The following is a 24,508-nucleotide window of genomic DNA, read 5'->3' as shown; positions in this document are numbered from 1 at the left end:
AACCCCCCTCCTCCTTTAATAGTGAACAGGATGGATTATCCAAAAGTCTCCATCTTGGCCTTACTACATCTTTTTGGCCATAGTTCAAAGGCATTGCAGTGCATTCTGGTATAAAAACGCGTAGACACAAAAAAACCACATTAACTATTTGCCAACCTACGGCAGGTCAGCTCCCTCACCATGAATCGCCGTAGCAGTATGTCAACTCCTTTAAGGCCTTGTACACACGGTCGGAGATTCCGACGGAATGTGTCCTATCGGACCGTTTTGTCGGATATTCCGACTGTGTGTGGTCTCCATCAGACTGTTTCCGTCTGAATATCCGACGGACCAAGTTTTCCAACTTGCCGGTAAAATTTTCCAACAAAATTCTCCAATCGGACATACTCCGATCATGTGTAGCCTACTCCGACGGACAAAGTGCCACGCATGCTCAGATCAAATTCCTAGACCAAAGCTATTATCTACTATCCTGAACATAGTCCCTTCGTAACGAAATAACGTCATCACGTTATGTACAATCGGATTTTCCGACAACTTAGTCCTACTGTGTGTATGCAACATCACTTCCTGACCTCTTCCGGAATTAATCCGACGGAATTACTCCGACGGATTTGGTTGTCGGAATCTCCGACCATGTGTACAAGGGCTAAGAGCCATAGCAGGCATGCGAGCACGGCGGAGGACCCGATGCGTGTGGCCCGCGGCCGCCGTGTGCACCGGCCACCTGCTTTCGCGGGAAAGAGAGCCAGAACGGGGATCTGTCAATGTAAACAGACAGATCCCCACTCTGACAGGGGAGGGGAAGAGAGGCGAGATCTGCTGTTCCTAGTGATTAGGAACAGAGATCTCTCTCTTCCTCCAGTCAGCCCCCCCCCCAGTTAGAAAACCTCCCAGGGAACACATTTAACCCCTTGATCGTCCCCTAGTCTTAACCCCTTCCCTGCCGGTGGCATTTACACAGTAATCAGTGCATTTTTAATAGCACTGATCACTGTATAAATGTCAATGGTTCCAAAAAAGTGTCAAAAGTGTCCAATCTGTCTGCCGCAATTTTCGCAGTCCCGCTAAAAAATGCAGATTGCTGCCATTACAAGTAACATAAAAAATAAAAATGCTATAAATATATCCCCTATTTTGTAGACACTATAACTTTTGCGCAAACCAATCAATATTCGCTTATTGCAATTTTGTTTACCAAAAATTTGTATAACAGTACATATTGGCCTAAACTGATGAAAAAATTTGCTTTTTTTTGGATATTTATTATAGCAAACAGTAAAAAAAAAGTTTTTGTTTTTCAAAATTGTTGCTATTTGTTTTTTGTTTATAGCGCAAAAAATTTAAACCGCAGAGATGATCAAATACTACCAAGAGAAAGCTCTATTTGCGGGGAAAAATGGACATCAATTTTGTTTTGGTACAACGTCACACAAACACACAATTGTCAGTTAAAGTGCCGCAGTGCCGTATCGCAAAAAAATGGCCTGGTCATTAAGAGGGAAGATCTTCCGGTCTGCAAGTGGTTAATATAGCTCTTTACTTATTAATAAGCCATGCAATTCATGTTATAAATGCAGCTATTGTAAGTAAATGCATTTTAGTTAGGCCTCGGCCTCTTAAAATATTCTATGCAGCAGGACTCAGGTCACAAGAGTGAGGGGCAGGTTGAAAAAGAGCATGTTGATAGAAGGGGGGGGGGGGGGCAGAGTGAGCAGACAAATGATCTGATCTATGGTGACCCACAGGCAGAGAGGACACTATTATATTCCTTTAAGCCAAACTTATGATTTTTAAATTTTTTACATAACTTTTCTGATGTCTTCTTGGCTTTCATGCAATGTTTTTCATTTCTCTTTGGTGTTGATTTTCTCCTGGTGATGAACATTTATGGATCTTGCACAGAGCAGCAGTAACATACGCCATAGACAGCGGTGGATGTCTTCAGGTAAATATCTCCTAAACCGTGTAGGTTTAGGAGATATTTCTTGGACCTACAGGTAAACCTTAATCTAGGCTTACCTGTAGGTCAAAGTGGTTTGTAAGGGTTTACAGCCACTTTAAAGCCCCACCTCCAGGGGAATCTTTGGTTCTTTAATTATTTAGGGATGTGGCACTCCATGGAGCTAAATCACTGAAACCCTTTTTTCTCTACTGCTATAGCTACTGGTCTCCGAGTCTGACTCCTGATCGTGATGGTGGGATCCCCTTTTTAAGGCGGGATCCCCATTTTAAAGGCTCCCTCATTAAGAAGGCCGCCTTCACTTTTGCGGGAATTTGGCATCAAATAAGACACCAACCTTCCCAGACGGAACTAATGGAGTCCTTAAGGGAGTAATTCACTTAATATACTTTCTTTCCCAGTAGCATTGGCAGCACAGCGCCACCTAAAGAAAACAAGAATGCCTGCACCTGCCTGCAAGCTCATCCTACACAAACTCTCTATCCAATAAAAACACTCTAATGCCGCATACACACAACCGGACTTTCCAGCAGACTAGGTCCGACGGTCTTCCCAATGGACTTTCGGTGGAGTTCCGACAGACTTTCCGAATGAACGGACTTGGCCACACACAATCACACCAAAGTCCGACGGATTTGAACGTGATGACGTATGACCGGACTAGAATAAGGAAGTTTGTAGCCAGTAGCCAATAGCTGCCCTAGCGTTGGTTTTCGTCCGTTGGACTAGCATACAGACGAGTGGATTTCTCCATAAGAACTGGGTCGGGCGAAGTTCTGGTGGGAAACATTTTAAACATGTTCTATTTCTAAAGTCCGTCAGATTTTTGGACAGCAAAGGTCTGATGGAGCCCACCCACGATCAAATTGTCTGACGGATTTGTTCCGTCTGACCTTTGCTGTTGAAAAGTCCGATCGTGTGTACACGGCATAACTTGACCTTGAAGACATTGTAGTCTTATAAGCACCATCTTTTTTTTGTTACTGAAAAAAATAAATAAAAAACTACCTGGTTAACTCTAAGCTTCCAGCCTAATCACTTTCATTGCAAACCTCACAAATGTATTTTTTTTTTAAAAACAGAGAAAAAAAAATCTCCCACAAATACCAGCCTGATATATTTTAATGCCATTGAATGAAGCCTGCGGGCAAGCAATCCCACTCCACAATGGGGGAAAGTTAATCAAACGTCCTTCAATAAATACTTCCAACGAGGGCAACATAAATAATCCTTAATAATCCCATGAAATATCACCGCGGCTGACGCCGGTATCGGAAGTAATACATGCGTTTTATTTCATTTGTGTTTTTTACGATATGTAATGTCTTTATAATTTCTACCAATTCATATTAGGGCTGCCAACCACTGTGAATTTAAATAAGTACGTAGCATGTGAGGAAAATAAATGCTCTGGGAAATTTCCCATTAAATCCACAGAGACTATTGTACCGGGGGGGAGGGGAGGGGGGAGAAGGATAGCCTTACACCAAGACAATAAATGAATTGTTTTCAAAGAACGAGTTGGAGAGACTATTAAATAAAGCATTTATTTGGATAATCTGTGCGAGATGCATCTATTAAACATATAGATGTGTAAGATATCATATATGAGGTGCTTCCCGCAGCCAGAGAACGCTTTAAATAATAAATCGGGGGAAATATATTAATTTATTTTATGTATATCTAGGAAACCAGTGTTGAGAACTGTCTGCTGTGTCTAAACTCTCCTTTATGAAAAATCGAGTTGCTTGGCTCTTATGCCGCGTACACGCGAGCGGAATGTCCGACAGAAAAAGACAGCCGGAAGCTTTTCATCGTATATTCCGATCGTGTATATGCCTCATCGGACTTCTTTTTTTTTTTTTTTTTTAAATTGTGACGGACCTAGAAATAGAACATGTTGTAAATATTTCCGACTGAACCAATTCCTATCGGGAAAACCGCTCGTCTGTATGCTCTTCCGACGGACCAAAAACGACGCATGCTCTGAAGCAAGTACGAGACGGAAGCTATTGGCTACTGGCTATTGAACTTCCTTTTTCTAGTCCCGTCGTACGTGTTGTACGTCACCGCGTTCTTGGTGATCGGACTTTGGTGTGATCGTGTGTACGCAAGACAGTTTCAGCGGAACTCCGTCGGAAACTCCATCGGAAAAACCTTCAGAGTTTATTCCGGTCGTGTGTACAGGGCATTAGGCTGACCCAATAGGTCTGATTTATGGAAGCTTATCCATGTACAATGAAGCATAGATTGTGAATGGACAGCCATATTGTATGTTCATAGTATTTACTATGCGCCCACAATGTTCTTGGACATCTACAGGTTATAGCATATACTGTATGGGAAATTTACCAAGACGTCTGGTTTGCTATATTGCATCTGAGTGTAGTCTGTAGTGATGAGCTAGGAGATGAACCCATGTGTGTGAGCTCGCCAAAAAAACAACAACACCTGTACGGGTCAATTATTTGTGACTGAGCTTTCCCACCTTGCAGTCACATGTTTACAAGAATGTATTAGTTGGATTGAATGCTTGAATAAAAGTGACACAATAATATTGTGTGACATAAAAATCTGGAACGACCACAATTTTAGTCTTTAGGGTCTCTGCTTTCAGAAAATAGATAACATGTTGGTGGTTTTAAGTAAACGTCAGGCCTAAAATAATATTTTTAACCACTTCAATGCTGGAAACTTTCACCCCCTTCCTGCCCAGGCCAATTTTCAGGATGCACTAATGTGCACTGATGGGCACTGATAAGCTGCAATGATGGGCACTGATGAGAAGGTACTGATGTGCACTAATGAAGCTGCACTGATAGGTACTGATGAGGCTGCACTGATGTTTACTGATGACGCTGCACTAATGTACAGTGATGGGCACCAAGAAGGCTGCACTGATGTACACTAATGGGCATTGATGAGGAAGCACTGACGATGCTGCACTGATTAAAAGGCACTGATCATCTGCATTCATGGGCACTGATGGAGCTGCACTGATAATCAAGGCACTGATTATCAGTGTAAATGTTGTACCCACTGTGCCGCCACAGATCAGCTCTCCTTTCCTCACATGCTGTCTCTGTGTGAGGTAAGGAGAGCCAAAAAGAGCTGACAAACTGCTCTTTACATTGTGACAGATATGATTGGACACAGCTGATCACATGGTAAAGGGCTGCTGTGATTGACCCTTTACCCTGATCTGTCATTAGCTACAGTATTTCACAAAAATGAGTACACCCCTCACATTTTTGTAAATATTTTATTCTATCTTTTCATGTGACAACACTGAAGAAATGACACTTGTCTACAATGTAAAGTAGTGAGTGTACAGCTTGTATAACAGTGTACATTTTCTGTCCCCTCAAAATAACTCAACACACAGCCATTAATGTCTGAACTTCTGGCAATAAAAGTGAGTACACCCCTAAGTGAAAATGTCCAAACTGGGCCCAAAGTGTCAATATTTTGGGTGACCATTATTTTCCAGCACTTCCTTAACCCTCTTGGGCATGGAGTCACAGTACATGTTGGCATTCATGGTTCCCTCAATGATCTGTAGCTCCCAGTGCCGGCAGCACTCATGCAGCCCCAGACTATGACACTCCCACCACCATGCTTGACTGTAGACAAGACACACTTGTCTTTGTACTCCTCACCTGGTTGCCACCACACACGCTTCACACCATCTGAACCAAGTAAGTTTATCTTGGTCTCATCAGACCACAGGACATGGTTGCAGTAATCCATGTCCTTAGTCTGCTTGTCTTCAGCAAACTGTTTACGGGCTTTCTTGTGCATCATCTTTAGAAGAGGTTTCCTTCTGGGAGGACAGCCATGCAGATCAATTTGATGCAGTGTGTAGCGTGTGGTCTGAGCACTGACAGGCTGACCCCCACCCCTTCATCCTCTGCAGCAATGCTGGCAGCACTCATACATCTATTTCCCAAAGACAACCTCTGGATATGATGCTGAGCATGTGCACTCAACTTCTTTGGTCAACCATGGTGAGGCCTTTTCTGAGTGGAACCTGTCCTGTTAAACCGCTGTATGGTCTTGGCCACCGTGCTGCAGGTCAGTTTGAGTCTTGACAGTCTTCTTATAGCCTAGGCCATCTTTATGTAGAGCATCAGATTCTCAGAGAGTTCTTTGCCATGAGGTGCCATGTTGAACTTCCAGTGACCAGTATGAGAGAGTGAGAGCGATAACACCAAATGTAACACACCTGCTCCCTATTCACACCTGAGACCTTGTAACACTAATGAGTCACATGACACCGGGGAGGGAAAATGGCTAATTGGGCCCTATTTTGACATTTTCACTTAGGGGTGTACTCCCTTTTGTTGCCAGCGGTTTAAACATTAATGGCTGTGTGTTGAGTTATTTTGAGGGGACAGCAAATTTACACTGTTATACAAGCTGTACACTCACTACTTTACATTGTAGCAAAGTGTGATTTCTTCAGTGTTGTCATATGAAAATATATAATCAAATATTTATAAAAATGTGAGGGGTGTACTCACTTTTGTTAGATACTGTATGTGCAAAGCAGACAGTGGTCACAAAGCGTGCTGGGGGGGCATGGGAGTTGCAACATGGGAGGCGGTCCAGGGACGTCTTCCCAGAATTGGAGAGTAAAGCTGTAGCTGTCTATCCATTATAGTGTGGGCAGGAAGCACTTAAACATCTGTGCAAAAAAATAAAAAAAGGCTCTGGTAAGTGAAAGGGTTAACAGGAAAATCTTTAAAAATTTTAAAAAAATTATTGCTATTTTGGCTAGAGTTCTGCATTTGTATATTTTTTTAATGTATTTTTTGATCGTTTTGGGGGTTTGAGCCTTGATTTGAAATAAAAAAAAAAACATATGCCACAACATTTGCTGTTTGTGTGCTTTTTTTCTGCTAGTTGTGGCTCCTGAACTTTGGAATGTGTAGCTCGTGCACCTTAGTAGTGCTATTCTGGTAGTCTAATCGGTTGCACTCTGACACAACGGGTGGCAGCAGTTGGGCTTTTACAGTTGTGCTCATAAGTTTACATACCCTGGCAGAATTGATGATTTCTTAGCCATTTTTCAGTGAATATAAATGATAACACAAAAACTTTTCTTTCACTCATGGTTAGTGTTTGGCTGAAGCCATTTATTATCAATCAACTGTGTTTACTTTTTTTGAAATCATAATCACAACAGAAAGTACCCAAACGATCAAAAGTTTACATACCCCGGTGACTTTGGCCTGATAAAATGCACACAAGTTGACACAAAGGGGTTTGGATGGCTATTAAAGGTAACCATCCTCACCTGTGATCTGTTTGCTTGTAATTAGTGTGTGTGTGTGTATAAAAGGTCAATGAGTTTCTGGACTCCTGACAGACCCTTGCTGGTTCGAATCCCAACCACGACACTACCTGCCTGGAGTTTGCATGTTCTCCCTGTGCCTGCGTGGGTTTCCTCCAGGTATTCCGGTTTCCTCCCACACTCCAAAGACATGCTGGTAGGTTAATTGGCTTCTGTCCAAAATTGCCCCTTGTATATGAATGTGAGTTGGGGACCTTGGTTTGTGGGCTCCCTGATGGTAGGGATCGATGTGATTGTGCGATGTATGTGTAGAGCGCTGTGTAAATTAACAGCACTATATGGGTACCTTAAATAAATAGAGATAATTGTAGACATGAACCCTTACTCACTCAGGTTGAACTAGGTGGACTGGTGTCTTTATTCAACCTTACTAACTATGTAACTATGAATTGAGAATGCCAATCAGCAGTTTTCAAACTCTAATCAAGTAGTAGAAAATGAAGGCTTCTGTTGAAACCAAGCCACAGTCAATTAGACAAACTAAAATTTCAGCCACAACTGCCAGGAAAATTGTTCGGGATGCCAAAAAAAAACTACAAATAACTTTAGGTGAAATACAGGACTCTCTGAAAACATACAGTGTGGCTGTTTCAAGATGCACAGTAAGGAGGCACTTGAAGAAAGATGAGCTGCATGGTGGAGTCGCCAGAAGAAACCATTACTACGAAAATGTCACAAAGTATCCAACGTACAATACGCCAAACAGCACAGAGACAAGCCTCAAACCTTCTGCCACAGAGTCATTTGGAGTGATGAGATCAAAATTTAGCTTTTAGGCCACAACCATAAACGCTACCTTTGGAGAGGAGTCAACAAGGCCTATGATGAAAGGTACACCATTCCTACTGTGAAACACGGAGGTGGATCGATGAGGTTTTGGGGATGTGAGAGCTACAAAGGCACAGGAAACTTGGTCAAAATTGATGGCAAAATGAATGCAGTAGTTATGAAAAAATACTGGAGGAACATTTGCATTCATCAGCCAGGAAGCTGCTCATGGGACATACTTGGACATTCCAACATGACAAGGCGAAGTCGACCTGTCATTGGCTACAGCAAAATAAAGTGAAGGTTCTGAAATGGCCATCTCAGTCTCCTGACCTCAATATCATTGAGCCACTCTGGGGAGATCTCAAATTTGCAGTTCATGCAAGACAGTCCAATAATTTACAAGAACTGGAGGCTTTTTGCCAACAGGAATGGGCAGCTTTACCATCTGAGAACATAAAGAGCCTCAACCAAAAAATACCACAAAAGACTTCAAGCTGTCATTGATGTTAAATCACGGTATTAAGAACTGGGGTATGTAAACTTTTGATCAGGGTCATGTGGGTAGTTTCTGTTGTCATTATGATTTAAAAAGAGTAAACACAGTTGATTGATAATAGGCTTCAGCCAAACCCTAAGGGCCGGTTCACACTGCGGGCGATGCGAGGCGACACCGACTTGCCTCGCCGCGACCTCAGCGGCGATTTGCAAATGACTTCTGTATAGAAGTCAATGCAAGTCGCCCCGAGGTCGCCCAGAAGTAGTACAGGAACCTTTTTTCTGAGTCGGAGCAACTCGAGTCGCTCCTCTCAGAACGGTTCCATTGTACAGAACGGGGGCGACTTGTCAGATTGCGGCGAGGCAAGTCGTGTCGCCTCGCATCGCCCGCAGTGTGAACCAGCCCTAACCATGGGTGAAAGAAAAGTTTTTGAGTTATCATTCATATTCTCTGGAAAATGGCCAAGAAATCATAAATTTTAAACTTTTGAGCACAGCTGTATATGAGAGAATTACAGTTTTCATTTTTTTTTTTTGTTTATTTTAACATTTTCTGCCATTCATGTAAATTTTCTAGCACGTTTGATCACATAATAATCACTATATCTGGTACACGTGCTGCAAAAACTGGTCACACAGCAATGCTGCTTTTTGTGGATTCGATGTTCTGATGTTTGTTAACTTGTTCTTAAAATACTTCAAGATGATGACATTCAGTGGGAGGCAGATGAAACTAGTGTGCCAATGTATTAGCTAAACAAGACTCCTTAGAGAAATGTAAGGATCTTTGGCATCCATATGTTCTCTGTGCTCCTCAATAGGCAAATGAAACAAACCAAATTATATAAAGTTTGTAATATTAATGAAAGGAACTTGAAAAAAATTGCATAAGAAGCTATTTCTGACCTTTTAACCAAATATGTTATTTGCCTGACCCAAGGCAAGCTTGATGTTGACTTCAATCGCTGAAACCGTTTTCCTAGGCTGTGACTCGGTATATATTAAAGCTCTTTTATCAACATGACAGCTAGGTGACTGTTTTCTTTTTTTTGGGGGGGGAGGGGGGGGGGGGTGTTTCAAAAATAAGGTTGCCGACAGCTTTTAAAATGACCTTGTCACCACAGGGTTACTTTTACTCAATAGCTCAATTGTAAAAGAAGTACGGATATACTTACCTTTCTGGTTGCCTGTGCATTGAAAAGTCAACATTTCTCCACTTCCAAGCTGATGCGTGTAAGTGTGTAGAATTCTTGCTCCCCTGCCGGCAGCTATTGTACCTCTTACCTGGTATTTCTCTACAGGACTGTCAGGAACCAAGAACCAGGTGGAGACACATAAAGCGCAGTTAAAATCACACCTTTAATGAAATAGCAAAAAATAACACAGTTCAGGAAAGTAGTCAAGAAACAGAAACCAGAGTTTGGATGGCAGAGTGGGTAAGCAGATGAACCGGGGTCAGGAAACCAGAAGTCAGCATAGTCAGGAGCAAAAATCAGGAACAGGTATCGGAAGAGAAGTCAGTCAGGTCAAGTCATACACAGGAACACAGGAACACAGGAACAAACGCACTGGAGATCATAGAGCATACAAGGGCAAGGAGCAAATGAGCTATGCTACTTAACCACTTCAATACAGGGCACTTTCACCCCCTTCCTTCCCAGCCCAATTTTCAGCTTTCAGCGCTCTAGCGCTTTCAGTGACAATTGCGCGGTCATGCTACACTGTACCCAAATGAAATTGTTATCATTTTGTTCGCACAAATAGAGCTTTATTTTGGTGGTATTTATTCACGACTCCGTTTTTTTTTTTTTTGCGATATAAGCGCAAAAAAAGCGGAAATTTGGGAAAAAAACAATATTTTCTTTTTTCTATTTGAAAAGAAATCCAATAAAATCAAATTTTGTCATAAATTTAAGCCAAAATGTATTCTGCTACATGTTTTTGGTAAAAAAAATTCCGTTAAGTGTATAATAATTGGTTTGTGTGATCACGGACATATGTACGCAAATGATCATGTACATATGTGTGCAGGTGATCACGTACATATGTGTGCAGATAATCATTGGGACATGTGATTTTAGTGGGACATATGTGGGGGACATGTTTTTATTATTAGGGACATGTGTTTTTATTATTTGGGGACATGTATGTTTTGGGGACATGTGTGTTTTGGGGACATATGTGGGGACTGTGTTTGTACTGTGTGGTGTGTTGTGTGTTTACACTACACTGATGATCAGTGAGTAAAAAGCTGTAAAAAGCAGCTCATACTCACTGATCATCAGCCGGCTGCAGCGTTCTGCTCTCCTCTCCTCAGCGGTGACTTCCGTGTGAGGAGAGGAGAGCCGATTGCCTAGCAACCGGCTGTTTGTTTACATCACATGACGGCCGTGATTGGACACGGCCGTCATGTGATCAGGAGGGCCAATCACAGAGCCCTCCTGCCGATCTGAGATGTGCCGTGTCCGGGTGACACGAGCACATCGGGATCGCGCCGCTGCGCGGGCGCGCGCGCGCGCGATCCCGCTGCTCCTGAAGGACGTTCCTGAACGTCCTATCAGGATTAGACGGCTCCCACCCGGCCGTATATATGCATTGGCCGGGTGGGAAGTGGTTAACCACTTAAGGACCGAGCCTCTTTTTAGATTTGTTGTTTACAAGTTAAAAACTGTTTTTTTTTGCTAAAAAATTACCCAGAACCCCCAAACATTATTCATTTTTTTAACACCCTAGAGAATAAAATGGCAGTCGTTGCAATACTTTCTGTCACATCGTATTTGCGCAGCGGTCTTACATGCGCATTTTTTTGGGAAAAAAATACACTGAAAAAATCTGCAGTGAATCCGCCGCAGAGACCACTTTTATCTTGAAGTGGACCGCTGGTCGAACAAGAGAATACGCGGGTTATGGCCGCTTGCTGCTGCCAAAACAACGATATTCCCCCTGCAATGTAAGGACATATATATTGGTGTGCGGTGGTCCGGAAGTGGTTAAATACCAAAAAGGGGCTTGCTGTAGGCTGGACTAATGAGGCAGGTTAATGGTAACATGTGAGTCACTGTGGTAATAACGAATAGCTTGTAGTTAACCAGCGGCTGAGTAGCTTCTGAGCACTTAAAGAAAAGAGCTGTTCGTTAAGTAACAGGAGCCCAGCCCTGACAAGGACATATGTGTAGCATTTACCCCTGGGGGGGTGCTGAGAGTATAGCCACAGCAACAATGCCTCCATCCCTATAAACATAAACATGTAAAAAAGAAAAGGAATAGGCAGTGGGACTTTAAATGAGATATGTTGCTGCAAACAAATAATATAAAGTATGTATACATATAATTAAAACTTTTATTCATCAAACACAGTTCCGTGGTCTAGAAATGCATGATACAGTTTACAACATATATATAAAACACAGCCATATATAATGAGCTGACATCTTAATAAAAAAACCTTAGGGACATTCAATAAAAATGCAATATTCATACATGATTGTATATACACACAAATGAGTAGATGATACCAATTAGAGACTATACTATATAAGATTGAAAGCCGACTGTTCCTACTACATTCATTTTATCTATTCACTATCATACTGGGTTATCCTAGTTTATTTTTCATATTTACCCAGCTTTGTGTCTGGCTTGTGTGGGGAAGGTAGAGTTATAGGTGGGGCTGTTTCCTTGATATTTGTCATGGTCCGGGGCTTGCGATGTGCATCAGGACCTCTCCTCCCTGTCATCCCTGAGTATCTTCCTATGCGTCAACGTTATGCACACATGCCCCCCACTGGTGGCATCAGATTGGCACCATGAGATAGGGACGTTCACATTTCCATCTATCTCAGCAGGGTGGGTAGGCGTGGATCCATTTCCAGCAAGGGTGATGGGTACAGGTTCTGTCCTTCCGCCTCCACATTTGCCCATGTCACGTCACATTCGGCTACCCGCTGGAGTTCTGACACAGGACCCCTCGTGGGCTCGCTTCGCTCGCCACGCTTCAGGCGCGGCCCCGCTTCACTCTGCATAATTATATTTTAACTCTATGTCTACTTGGATGGTGGGGCTTGAACCTGGACTCAGGGGTGTGGGCACAAAATTCTGTGCAGGCGCAGATCGCCACAGTGTTCGAACCCATTTGGCATCCGCAGTCCAGCAGGTAGCCAAATATTATGGGTCACCATGACAAAACACCCATATGAAGCTTGATATGACGTTGGCGGGGACCAACCCCAGGTCTTTGGTTCATTTAGCTGGGCTTAGTCGGATGACCACTCTGCCATTTTTGGCTCTCACACTTCACTTGCACATGCACGGTAGGCAGGGGTCACCACGTGACACCATCTTGAACATTGTTTTTTTTTCACATTTTTTTTTATATATAGATATCCATATATATCTATATATATAGATATATATATATCATACACTTTTTTTCACTTCAACCTTTTTTTTTTGATTCATGCAGCCCTTTGCACAAACAACACACGTCTCTCGCAGATTGTGGTTTGGTCACTGGGCTGACATCCCCGCGGTTCCCATGATCTGGTTTGGGTATATCCTGCCTCAGCTCCGGACCAGGCAGTGTGTTTGGGATAGCACTCCTCTCTAGGGATGGCCGAACTGTTCGCCCGGCGGTCAGTTCACGGCAAAATTTGCCTGTTCGCGATTCGCCAAACCGGCGGACTATTGCCGCTGTTCGCCCGGCGGATATATGTGTTTACAGTGTGAAAGAACTTTGACCCATGATGACACATCCATCATGGCGTACAGGACAGCCAATTGAGACATTTCAGCACATGGACAATTGGACATACTCCCTACCTTATAAATAGACCTGATCTGGCGGCCATTTTACATTCTGTCTTATGTCAGTGTAGGGACAGGATGCTGTGTGCAGCAGGGAGAGACTTTAGTGACACAAATCACTAGCTATTAGGTCCACAAAAGTCCTTTTAAGGACCGGTATAGGTGTAGTACAGTATATAGGGTTCAATGCACTGCTGTGCTGGTGATTGCAGCTATCTTTTGTCAGTGTAGGGACAGGACGCTGTGTGGAGCAGGGACAGTCAGTTTAATCACTAGCTAGCTATTACTAGTAGGTCCACAAAGGTCCTTTTAAGGACTGGTATAGATGTACAGTATATAGGGTGCAGGTGCACTGCTGCTGACTGCTGCCCTATTCTGCAGAAGTCTTTTATCAGTGTAGGGACTGTCTGCAAATCACTAGCTACTAGGTCCACAAAGGTCCTTTTAAGGACTGGTATAGGTGTACAATATATAGGGTGCTGGTGCACTGCTGTGCTGCAGATTACTGCTAATTTCTGCAGCTGTCTTTTTATCAGTGTAGGGACTGAGGGACTGTCTGCAAATCACTAGCTACTAGGTCCACAAAGTTCCTTTTAAGGACTGATATAGGTGTACAATATATAGGGTGCTGGTGCACTGCTGCTGACTGCGGCCCTATTGTGCAGCAGTCTTTTATCAGTGTAGGGACCTAGGGACAGCCTTCAAATCACTAGCTACTAGGTCCACAAAGGTCCCTTTAAGGACTGGTATAGGTGTACAATATATAGGGTGCTGGTGTACTGCTGCTGACTGCTGCCCTATTCTGCAGCAGTCTTTTATCAGTGTAGGGACTGTCTGCAAATCAATAGCTACTAGGTCCACAAAGGTCCTTTTAAGGACTGGTATAGGTGTACAATATATAGGGTGCTGGTGCACTGCTGCTGACTGCTGCCCTATTCTGCAGCAGTCTTTTATCAGTGTAGGGACTGAAGGACAGTCTGAAAATTACTAGCTACTAGGTCCAGAAAGGTCCTTTTAAGGACTGGTATAGGTGTAAAATATATAGGGTGCTGGTGCACTGCTGTGCTGCAGATTACTGCTCGTTTCTGCAGCTGTCTTTTATCAGTGTAGGGACTGAGGGACAGTCTCCAAATCACTAGCTACTAGGTCCAGAAAGGTCCTTTTAAGGACTGGTATAGGTGTACAGTATATAGGGTGCTGATGCACTGCTACTGCCCTATTCTGCAGCAGTCACTCTTGACTATGGATCAGGAAGAGGAGGTAGCAACAACCGCCACTCAGCAGTCTGACGACAGTACCCAGATCAGTCCAAGGAGGAGGTTGGTCCCCGCTGTTGCTGCCTACTCCGAGATCTCTAATTATAGTAGTGGGGAAGGTGACGTAGATTATGACGTGTCTAGTGATGTCACGTGGGTGCCCACAAGAGAGGAAGAGGAGGGGAGTTCAGAGGGAGATATGGACCAGCAGATAGGGAGGAGAAGCAGGAAGAACTTACATTGCACAGGAGGGACAAAGCATACTGCTAATGTATCAGGAGTGAGGCATCAACCATGTACGGTCACATCTGGTGCTCCCAGGACGCCGACACATGGCTTCACAGTGTGGGCTTTTTTTAACGTGTCCGCTGCTGACAATAGTGCTGCCATCTGTAATCTTTGCAGTCAAAGCATAAGTCGCGGTAAGCCCAACACTCACCTAGGGACGACCGCCTTAAGAAGGCACATGAGCTGCCATCACCGAGCCCAGTGGGAGCAACAGAACCCACAAAGCCACACTCCAGGCTCTCACCGTCCAGCCTCATCTTCTACTTCTCCTTCTCCTCTCTCCTCACAATTGTCCTCCACTCCACCTTCCATCATGCCGTCCTCACGTTTTTCTGGAAAAAGGCAGACTTCCGTGGGCCAAATGCTCGAGCATAAAAAAATGATGCCGCCAGATAACCCTTTTGCCCAACGGTTGACGGCTGGCTCGTCAGAACTGATAGCCAGCCAACTACTGCCATATAAACTGGTGGACTGGTCGTGCAGCGATTCGTTGTCAAATACCCTGGGGTCCAGGACATCTTGCGGCAGGCAAGGAAAATCTCGGCCCATTTCTGAAGATCCTACGCGGCCATGGCTCGCCTTGCTGATATTCAGCGGCGACACAATCTGCTGATCAGACATCTTATTTGCGATTGCCCGACGCGATGGAACTCAACCTTCTATATGCTTGATAGGCTGCTCCAGCAGAAACGTGCAGTTAATGTCTATCTGTACGAACTCTGCAGCAGAACAGGTTCTGGGGAGCTTTTTTTTTTTTACCGCGCCAGTGGCTGCTCATGCGCGACGCATGCAGACTTATGCGCCCATTTGATGAGATCACCAAACTGGTCAGTCGCAGCCATGGCGCCATCAGTGACATGGTACCTTATGCCTTCTTTATGGAGCGTGCATTGCATTGTGTCATTGATCAAGCCATGGAGGAGCAGGAGCAGGAAGATGCGGAAATCACAATGCTGGATGTATTCCCAGGGGGGGCTACTCTATCTGAGACAAGTCAACAACAGGAGTCTGAAAAGGAGTCAGAGGAGTATGGTGCCGGGGCAGATGAGGAGGACCAAGAAGAGCATTCTTTAAACCTTTCTGGGATCCCTGTTATTGTGCGTGGATGGGAAGAGGAGAATGAGGAGGGCGACATTATCTTGGATGATGAGCAGGAGCCAGGCCACCACATCGCTTCCAGTTTAGTGCAAATGGGGGCCTTCATGCTCCAGTGTTTTAATAGGGACCCCCGTATAAAAAGCATAAGGGTCAAGGACCAGTACTGAGTGACAACGTACTTAGACCCCCCGGTAAAAACACAAAATGGCGGAAATTATACCACTGTCACAGAGGGCTGTCAGAATGGAGCACTTCCAGGCCTTGCTTCGAGAAATGCTGCATTCTGCTTTTGCTTGCGCTGGCAGAGGAGGAATTCCCACTCCCAGAGAAAGAGTTGCGGGTACCAATCCAACAGCGCCTGCAAGAAGGGGGCGTTTTGAAGACGTGTTGGTGACTTCTGATATGAGGTCATTCTTTCAGCCAACCCATCGACAGGTCTCATCTGGATCCAGCATCAAGTAACTCCTAGACCGACAGGTGTCTGAATACATCGGGTTAACGGCCGATGTGGACGCTCTGAGGAGTGATGAACCCCTGGACTACTGGGTGGGCAGGCTTGACCTTTGGCCAGAGCTTGCCCAATTTGCAATGGAACTGTTGGCTTGCCCCTCGTCCAGTGTCCTGTCCGAAAGGACGTTCAGCGCAGCAGGTGGGATCGTGACTGATAAGCGCACTCGCCTAGCTCACGACAGTGTTGACTACCTCACATTCATAAAAATGAATGAGGCATGGATCTCAGAGGAATTCAACACATGTGACCAGTAGACCATGTATATCTCTATAAACTATGTATTTAATCGAGCACACAGACCTTTTTTCTACATTTGACTCACTTCCTTGTACAAAAAAAAGCACACCGTACTATATGTCCGTACCCTCCTGTTTGAAGAGGTTGAGCGGTATCATATTTTTGGGGCCCAGCAGCGAGTTGCTGGTATCAGTGCTGCTGTCAGTGCTCTCTATCTTGGTGCTAGTGTCAGTGCTCTCTCTCTATCTTGGTGCTAGTGTCAGTGCTCTCTCTCTATCTCGGTGCTGGTGTGGTGTCAGTGCTGTCGATCTCGTTGCTGGTGTGGTCTCAGTGCTTTCTATCCCGGTGCTGGTGTCAGTACTCTATATCACAGTGCTGGTGTCAGTGCTCTATATCGCGGTGCTGGTGTCAGTGCTCTCTATCTTGGTGCTGGTGTCAGTGCACTCTATCACAGTGCTGGTGTCAGTGCTCTCTATCTCGGTGCTGGTGTCAGTGCTCTATATCACGGTGCTGGTGTCAGTGCACTCTATCACGGTGCTGGTGTCAGTGCTCTCTATCTCAGTGCTGGTGTCAGTGCTCTATATCATGGTGCTGGTGTCAGTGCTCTATATCACGGTGCTGGTGTCAGTGCACTCTATCACGGTGCTGGTGTCAGTGCTCTCTATCTCGGTGCTGGTGTCAGTGCTCTATATCACGGTGCTGGTGTCAGTGCACTCTATCACGGTGCTGGTGTCAGTGCTCTCTATCTCAGTGCTGGTGTCAGTGCTCTATATCATGGTGCTGGTGTCAGTGCTCTATATCACGGTGCTGGTGTCAGTGCACTCTATCACGGTGCTGGTGTCAGTGTTCTATATAACAGTGCTGGTGTCAGTGCACTCTATCACAGTGCTGGTGTCAGTGCTCTATATCACGGTGCTGGTGTCAGTGCTCTCTATCACGGTGCTGGTGTCAGTGCTCTATATCACGGTGCTGGTGTCAGTGCACACTATCACGGTGCTGGTGTCAGTGCTCTCTCTCTACCAGCTGGTGCTGGTGTCAGTGCTCTCTATCTCGGTGCTGGTGTCAGTGCTCTCTATCACGGTGCTGGTGTCAGTGCTCGCTATCACGTGCTGGTGATCATCTCATGCACCCTCTTCATAGCCTACCCTGACCTTTCCTCTCCTCCATTGCCTTCATGCGCTCCTGAGTCCTGAATTGTCAAAATTTCACAGATAAAAAAAGAATGCTTGTAGTTGTCGATCCCAGATTCACTTCATACATGTGTTATGTCAGTGGCCATGTGGTGGGACTATGTGTGCACAGCTAGTAAGTATTTTGTGGCTGAAAATACGATCTGTATGTTTTTAAGGTTCGGCCGCCATTTTAGTCAATGGGGCCCGCCGCAAACTTTGCGGTTCACAAACTTTTGGCCGCGTTCACGGTTCGCGTTGCGAAACGTCCCGCCGGAAGTTCGTCCATCTCTACCCCTCTCCTTTTCCGTAGTCCCCAAGTGAGCCAGCATATTACATGAGCTTACCTGTAAGTAATTGAATTCAAAGCTCTGAGAATCTCCTCCCTCTTTTGAAGGGCATATTTTATGTATTTGTTCAAGTACTCCTATATACCCATTTTTCTGTCCTTACAGTGATGTGTTTTTGCATCCTGTCACGTACCTTACAGCGGAGTCCGAAATGACGAGGGTGACCGCTTGCACAGTTCCGGTCCTAGCACCCCTGGAGGTGGAGACAGGAACTGCTAGGGCAACGGAAGGGTGCAGGACCTCAAGGCAAGCAGGTAGCAGGTCAAAGGTCAAGCAGGAGTCGGCATCAGGCTGGTAGAGAGGTACACAGAAGGCAGGCAGGCTTGTGGTGGGGGACAGACAGAGGTCGGCAACAGGACAGGCAGCAGAACAAAGAATCAGGAGACAAAGCCGAAGTCAGAGGTTCAAGCCGGGGTCCGTGCAGGTAAACAAGGCAGACAAGGTTGCAAGGGTATTCCAAGAGGGTGGTCAGGAAGAGCCGGGTGTTCAAGATCCAGGGAAGTCAGACAAAGTAGTAGCAGGTATACAGGAACAAGCTGAGACAATCCAGCACTGATGCTAAATGGCTGCTCATTTAAATAGGGCACCGTGCGCCATGATTCGCCGGCGTGCATGCATACACACAAGAACGTGCACATTGCTCATGTCCGTTCCGCAAAAATGCGCCGATGCGCACATCCATGCGCCGATGCCAATATCTATTACATATGATGCGCTGATGCGCACATATGTACGGAAAAGGTGTGAAAATGCGCATATTGGATCCAGGATTCTCCTTGACACATCCATACTCCTGATGAGTGAACGAAACACGTAGAGTTTTAACCCTTAGGGTGCCAAGACAGTTTGGCTTTTTATCTATCTTATTGATCATCTACTCATTTGTGTGTATATATACAATCATGTATGAATATTGCATTTTTATTGAATGTCACTATGGTATTTTTATTAATGGTCCAGATGCTGCAATTAATGTCCTGGCCAGTGCTCACTGCCTTTCTCTGGTGGAGTGATCTACCTGCCTCTCTCAGTAAGTTCTAAGGAGGGAAGAGAGTGAGGCTGTAGCCAGCGGCAGGAGGTAACAGAGCGTAGAGATTACAGAGCGGATGGCGCAGCACAGGGATCCCAGTACACAGGCAGGTGGAACAACTGAACTGCACTTTACTGAAGGTACAGAGAAAGGTATTGGGATGCAGTCATACGCAGCACCTGTAGACTACCGCAAGTGGCCAGTCAGTACAAACAGCCATGCGACAGACAGCCATACAGCAGCTACTCTACTATGATCATCATAATAATAAAAATGATGAAAATAACCACATTAAGATGCTTCCCTTTATGTATCATCTACACCTGACTAAGCACTGTTAAGTGTGAAACACATCAGTCGTTTGTCCAATATGTTTGTTGTGGCTTGTATCTGTTGGACTTTTATACTAATAAAGAGTATATTCCAGAGTGCGGCTTTCCAGGACTTCCCTTTTTGCCTCATCATCTACACCTGTGTTTGGAAGTAGCAAAAAAAAAAGTGTGACTGAGGCCCCAACCACTCTCCATAATGCCCTGTACACACGGTCGGACTTTCCAGCAGAAAATGTGCAACCGGATCTTGTTGTCGGAAAATCCGATCGTGTGTGGGCTCCATCTGACTTTTTCCGTTGGAATTTCCAACACACAAAGTTTGAGATCTGGATCTAAAATTGTCTGACAACAAAATCCGATTGTTTAAATTCTGATTGTGTGTAGACAATTCCGATGGAAAAAGTGACACGCATGCTCAGAATAAATTACGAGACGAAAGCTATTGGCTACTGGCCCGTTTATAGTTCCGTCGTATGTGTTCTACATCACCTCGTTCTGAACAAAATCCATACAGGGCATTATGCTACGGAGGCACTGCTACCATCATACATAGTATGGCATTTTCTGTGGGGGGAGGGGGTGTTTATACACATACATACAGTGGCTGCACCCATTGGGAGTGTGTATAAAAATCCCTCCTCCGCTACCACCATACTGCGGTGGCAGTTGTGCATTTTTACTGCCCCTCCAATACAAGTATAATACCTAAAAGAAAGTATCCCACTGAATGTGTGTAAATCTGACAATTTGGCTGCGAGATGGAAACAATCAGCCATCGGTCACTTCTACAAACTGCCATGATTATCAGTTCCCCCCCCCCCCCCCCCACACACACACACACACGCACACATGCATCCCCACTGTGTTGCCCAGGTTCTTTAAACCACTTCCATACTGGGCCCATTCTGGCATTCCTCTCCTACATGTAAAAATCATTTGCTAAAAAATTACTCAGAACCCCCAAGCATTATATATGTTTTCTTTTTATCAGAGACCCGGTTGTTGTTGCAACTTTTTATGTCAACAGGTAGTTGCGCAAGAATTTTTAAAACGTGTTTTTTTTGGGGGGGAAAAAAAAACAGTTTCATGAATTGAAAAATAGCAAAACAGTGAAGTTAGTCCAATTTGTTTGTAAAATGTGAAAGATGATGTTACGCTGAGTAAATAGACACCAAACATGTCACACTTTACAATTGCTCACACTTGTTGAATGACACCAAACTTTGGTACTTAAAAATTTCCATAGGCAACGCTTTTATTTATTTTTTTTTTTTAAAGGTTACCAGTTTAGAGTTACAGAGGAGCTGTAGTGCTAGAATTGTTGTGCCCGTGCTAACGCACGTGGCGATACCTCACATGTGTGATTTGAACACTGTTTACGTTGTCTTACGTGTGCATTCACTTCTGTGCACGAACACACAGGGGCGGGGGTGCTTTAAATTTTTTTTTTCTTTTTTACTTGAATTTTTTTATTTTTACACTTTGTCTTTACATATTTTTTTTGATCACTTTTATTCCTATTACAAGGAATGTAAACATCCCTTGTAATAGGAATTCTGTGTGACAGGTCCTCTTTATGGAGAGATGTGGGATATATAAGACCCCCCACACCTCTCCTCCAGGCTGGAAAGATTGAGATAAAAAAAAACAAAAAAAAAACAGAATGATCTCTTTCTTTCCAGCCGAGTTCTCAGCTTTGTTTACTTCCACCTGCTGGATGCGACATCATACTGTCGCACCCGGGCCTTCCGAAGGTCATAGAGATGACTGGGGACCATCTGGTCACCGGAAATCTCTACAAAGAAACATCCGGCGGCAGTGGATTCTTTCTCTGGTTCGTCAATCATACAAGCAAGCCTGGAGAAGCACTGGAGGGCGGCGTGAGGGGGTAATGTCCCCTCCCGCCACCTGTAAGAACGATCAAGTGGCTGAACTGCACAGAATCACTGGCTGTAAAAGATGATATCTGAATGATGCCTGTAGCTGCATCCATCATTCAGATATCCCCACTCAAAGTCAATGACCCCTGATATCTCATTAAAGGCGAATGTGATGAAAAAAAAAAGTTTATGGAAGAAAAATGTAAAACAAAAATGTGGAAAATTAAAGTTACACCCAAGAACTTAAAATTCCCCCCACCCCCCAAATGTGTGAGATCCACCACCACATACAGGCATGTACAAATGTCAGGGGTGCCCACACACAAATTGGGCTACCCATGTTACATATCACAGCACACGCCAGAGGGAGACCAGTAATTCTAGGCACATTATTTATGGTTCAAGTGGAGTTGCACCCAAAAATAATAATTCATGGATGTTCCTAAAAAACAAACAAAAAAAAAACATTTTGATTTTTTTTTTACTCACCTCTAAATGGCTGTTGCTAGGGGGTCCCTCATAGTCTGCCTCCTTCAGTGCCTGGGCTCTTGACATCACTTCCCCTTTGGCACAGGAAGAGCTCAGCTTTAACCCCTCCCTCTTGTCAATCATCTGGGACATGTGACGGGTCCCAGATGATTGCGTGGATGAATGGATGGAGGGACGAGTGGGGCTTCGATCCTCTGCATCGCTGGACCCTGGGACAAGTAAGTGACCGATTATTAAAGGTCAGCAGCTGCAGTATTTGTAGCTGCTGACTTTTATTAGAATTTTTTTTAAATGGCAACACCACTTTAACTCTAAACCGATGACCTGTAGGGACTTTTAAAGTGCCACCTATGAAAAATATAGTGTCCCAAAATGAGTTGATGTTTCACGGGTGCACACAATTTTAAGACTTGACATGTTCAGTATCTATGTGCTTGGCACAACCTCATCTTTTATATTTTACCAATAATTGTACAATATATTGCATTTATGTGTCCTATAATTAATTCTATGTAGGTGTGTATTTTTTCAGAAATGTTGTACTAATATCATGCTTGCTTATGATTGGTGGGGCACTGCGTGATTATATGTCAGTATTACATGTGTGTGATTATATGTCAGTATTACATTGTATATCCCTGCATGTTGCGGCCATTCAGGTGCATATCTAATCATTTTTTGAAACTATTGATGCCCCCCGCTGAGACCACCGCCTGTGGAAGGGAATTCCACATCCTTGCTGCTCTTACAGTAAAGAATCCTCTAAGTAGGGGGCGTGGCTACCGCGCTGCTGGATGGACGTCTGCTAACACAGCTCCGCTCCAGCAACGGGAACCGAGCGACATACAGCTACCACCGCTGACTTTTCAAAGCCCCACTGAACACCTGAAGACCCGGGCACTTGGGTGAAATGTCCAGGAAGCGGAGAGGAGCGGTGGCTCCACAGAAACTGGACGATTTCTTCCGACGGGCAGGCCGCGACCCGAGGCAAGATGGCGCCGGCCCATGCTCACGCGCGGCCTCCTCATCAGACAGCTCAGCAGCAACCAGCCCGGAGAATGGAGAGGCAGAATATCGCCGCTCCCCGGAGGTCTCCACACCGCTGTCTCGCAGCCCAGCCAAATCCAAGCCACGAGTGGCTTTGGACACCGCACAGGTGAGCAAGGGCCGGGATCCATTAGATGACACCAGAGAACTCATTGACCCCTTCACTGCCTTCCCCACCACAGATGGGCCTATATCTGACACAACGCTGAAGGACATGCTTCTCTCACTCCGCACCTCCATGCACAATGACATGCTTCTTTGCCTTAACAACTTTAAAAAGGAGGTAGGGGAGCTGGGCTCACGGGTTGACCATATTGAATCTAAAATGGGAGACTTTGCCACTTCGCACAATACCCTGATTGATGCGCACAGTGACCAAGCCGCAGAAGTCGCATGGCTCAAAGCTAAAGTCGCAGACTTGGAAGACAGGTCCCGCAGGAACAATATCAAAATACGGGGGGTTCCGGAGGATGTCCTCCCTGCGCAACTCCAGCAGTATGCACAGGTCCTAATGAGGGCATTCCTCCCCTCTCTGCCCCATACAGAACTGCAAATAGACCGTATACACCGGTTGCCCAAACCTGCTTTTCTCCCTGACAATTTACCTCGTGATGTCTTAATGAGAGTCCACTTTTTTCAAACAAAGGAACAACTCATGTCTGCTTTCCGCAAACAACAGAATCCGCCTGCAGAATACGCCCGCATCCAACTGTATGCTGACCTTTCACAGTTTACTATGCAGAAGCGCAAATCCCTGTTGTCGGTAACTAAAGCTTTGCGCAACCACAATATTCAGTACAGATGGGGTTACCCAGTTAAACTAACAGTCACCCACGAGGGCAAATCTACTGTGATCACCTCCATTGATGAAGGCCTTGCGCTGTTGCGGTCATTGGACATTCTCCCTGCCCCGTCTTCAGATGGCGCTTCCCCCTCCTCTAACGACCATTTACAAATGGACTGGCAAAAGGTGGTGCGCAAGAAGAAAACCAAGTGAAGTCAGCCGTGGTTACACACCTCATGGTGTGTACATGCTCTTCTCTCAACAATAGTGTTCCTGTTGCACTGAGATCCCCTACTCAGTGCGTTTATTCTTCCCCCCCTTGAATATGGGCAATTGTTATGCCTCTACGTGCAGGTTTGCACCTACTTTTTTACAGAACTTTGTTTGCTTGTTTTTCTTTTTATTCTTTTTTCTTCCCCCCCTTTTTACTCCCTTCCTAGAGGGCCTGCTCGGTCGGCCTGTCGTTACACTCATCGCTCTGCCAGCAACTCTCCTTTCCACAACAGAAGAGGACCTTTGGGACATTCTGGAATCGTGCATCAGGTACCCACCTTATCTTTTAATCATCCTGTTGTTTAATGATGGCTATTAATATAGTTTCGTTTAATGTTAATGGTCTGAACCACCCGGCCAAGAGGTCTTCCCTTTG

Source organism: Lithobates pipiens, unplaced genomic scaffold, assembly GCF_037356315.1.
Source record: "Lithobates pipiens isolate NorthernLeopardFrog02 unplaced genomic scaffold, aLitPip1_a1.2 Scaffold_3, whole genome shotgun sequence".
Classification (NCBI taxonomy): domain Eukaryota; kingdom Metazoa; phylum Chordata; class Amphibia; order Anura; family Ranidae; genus Lithobates; species Lithobates pipiens.
Note: the sequence above shows the minus strand (reverse complement) of the source record.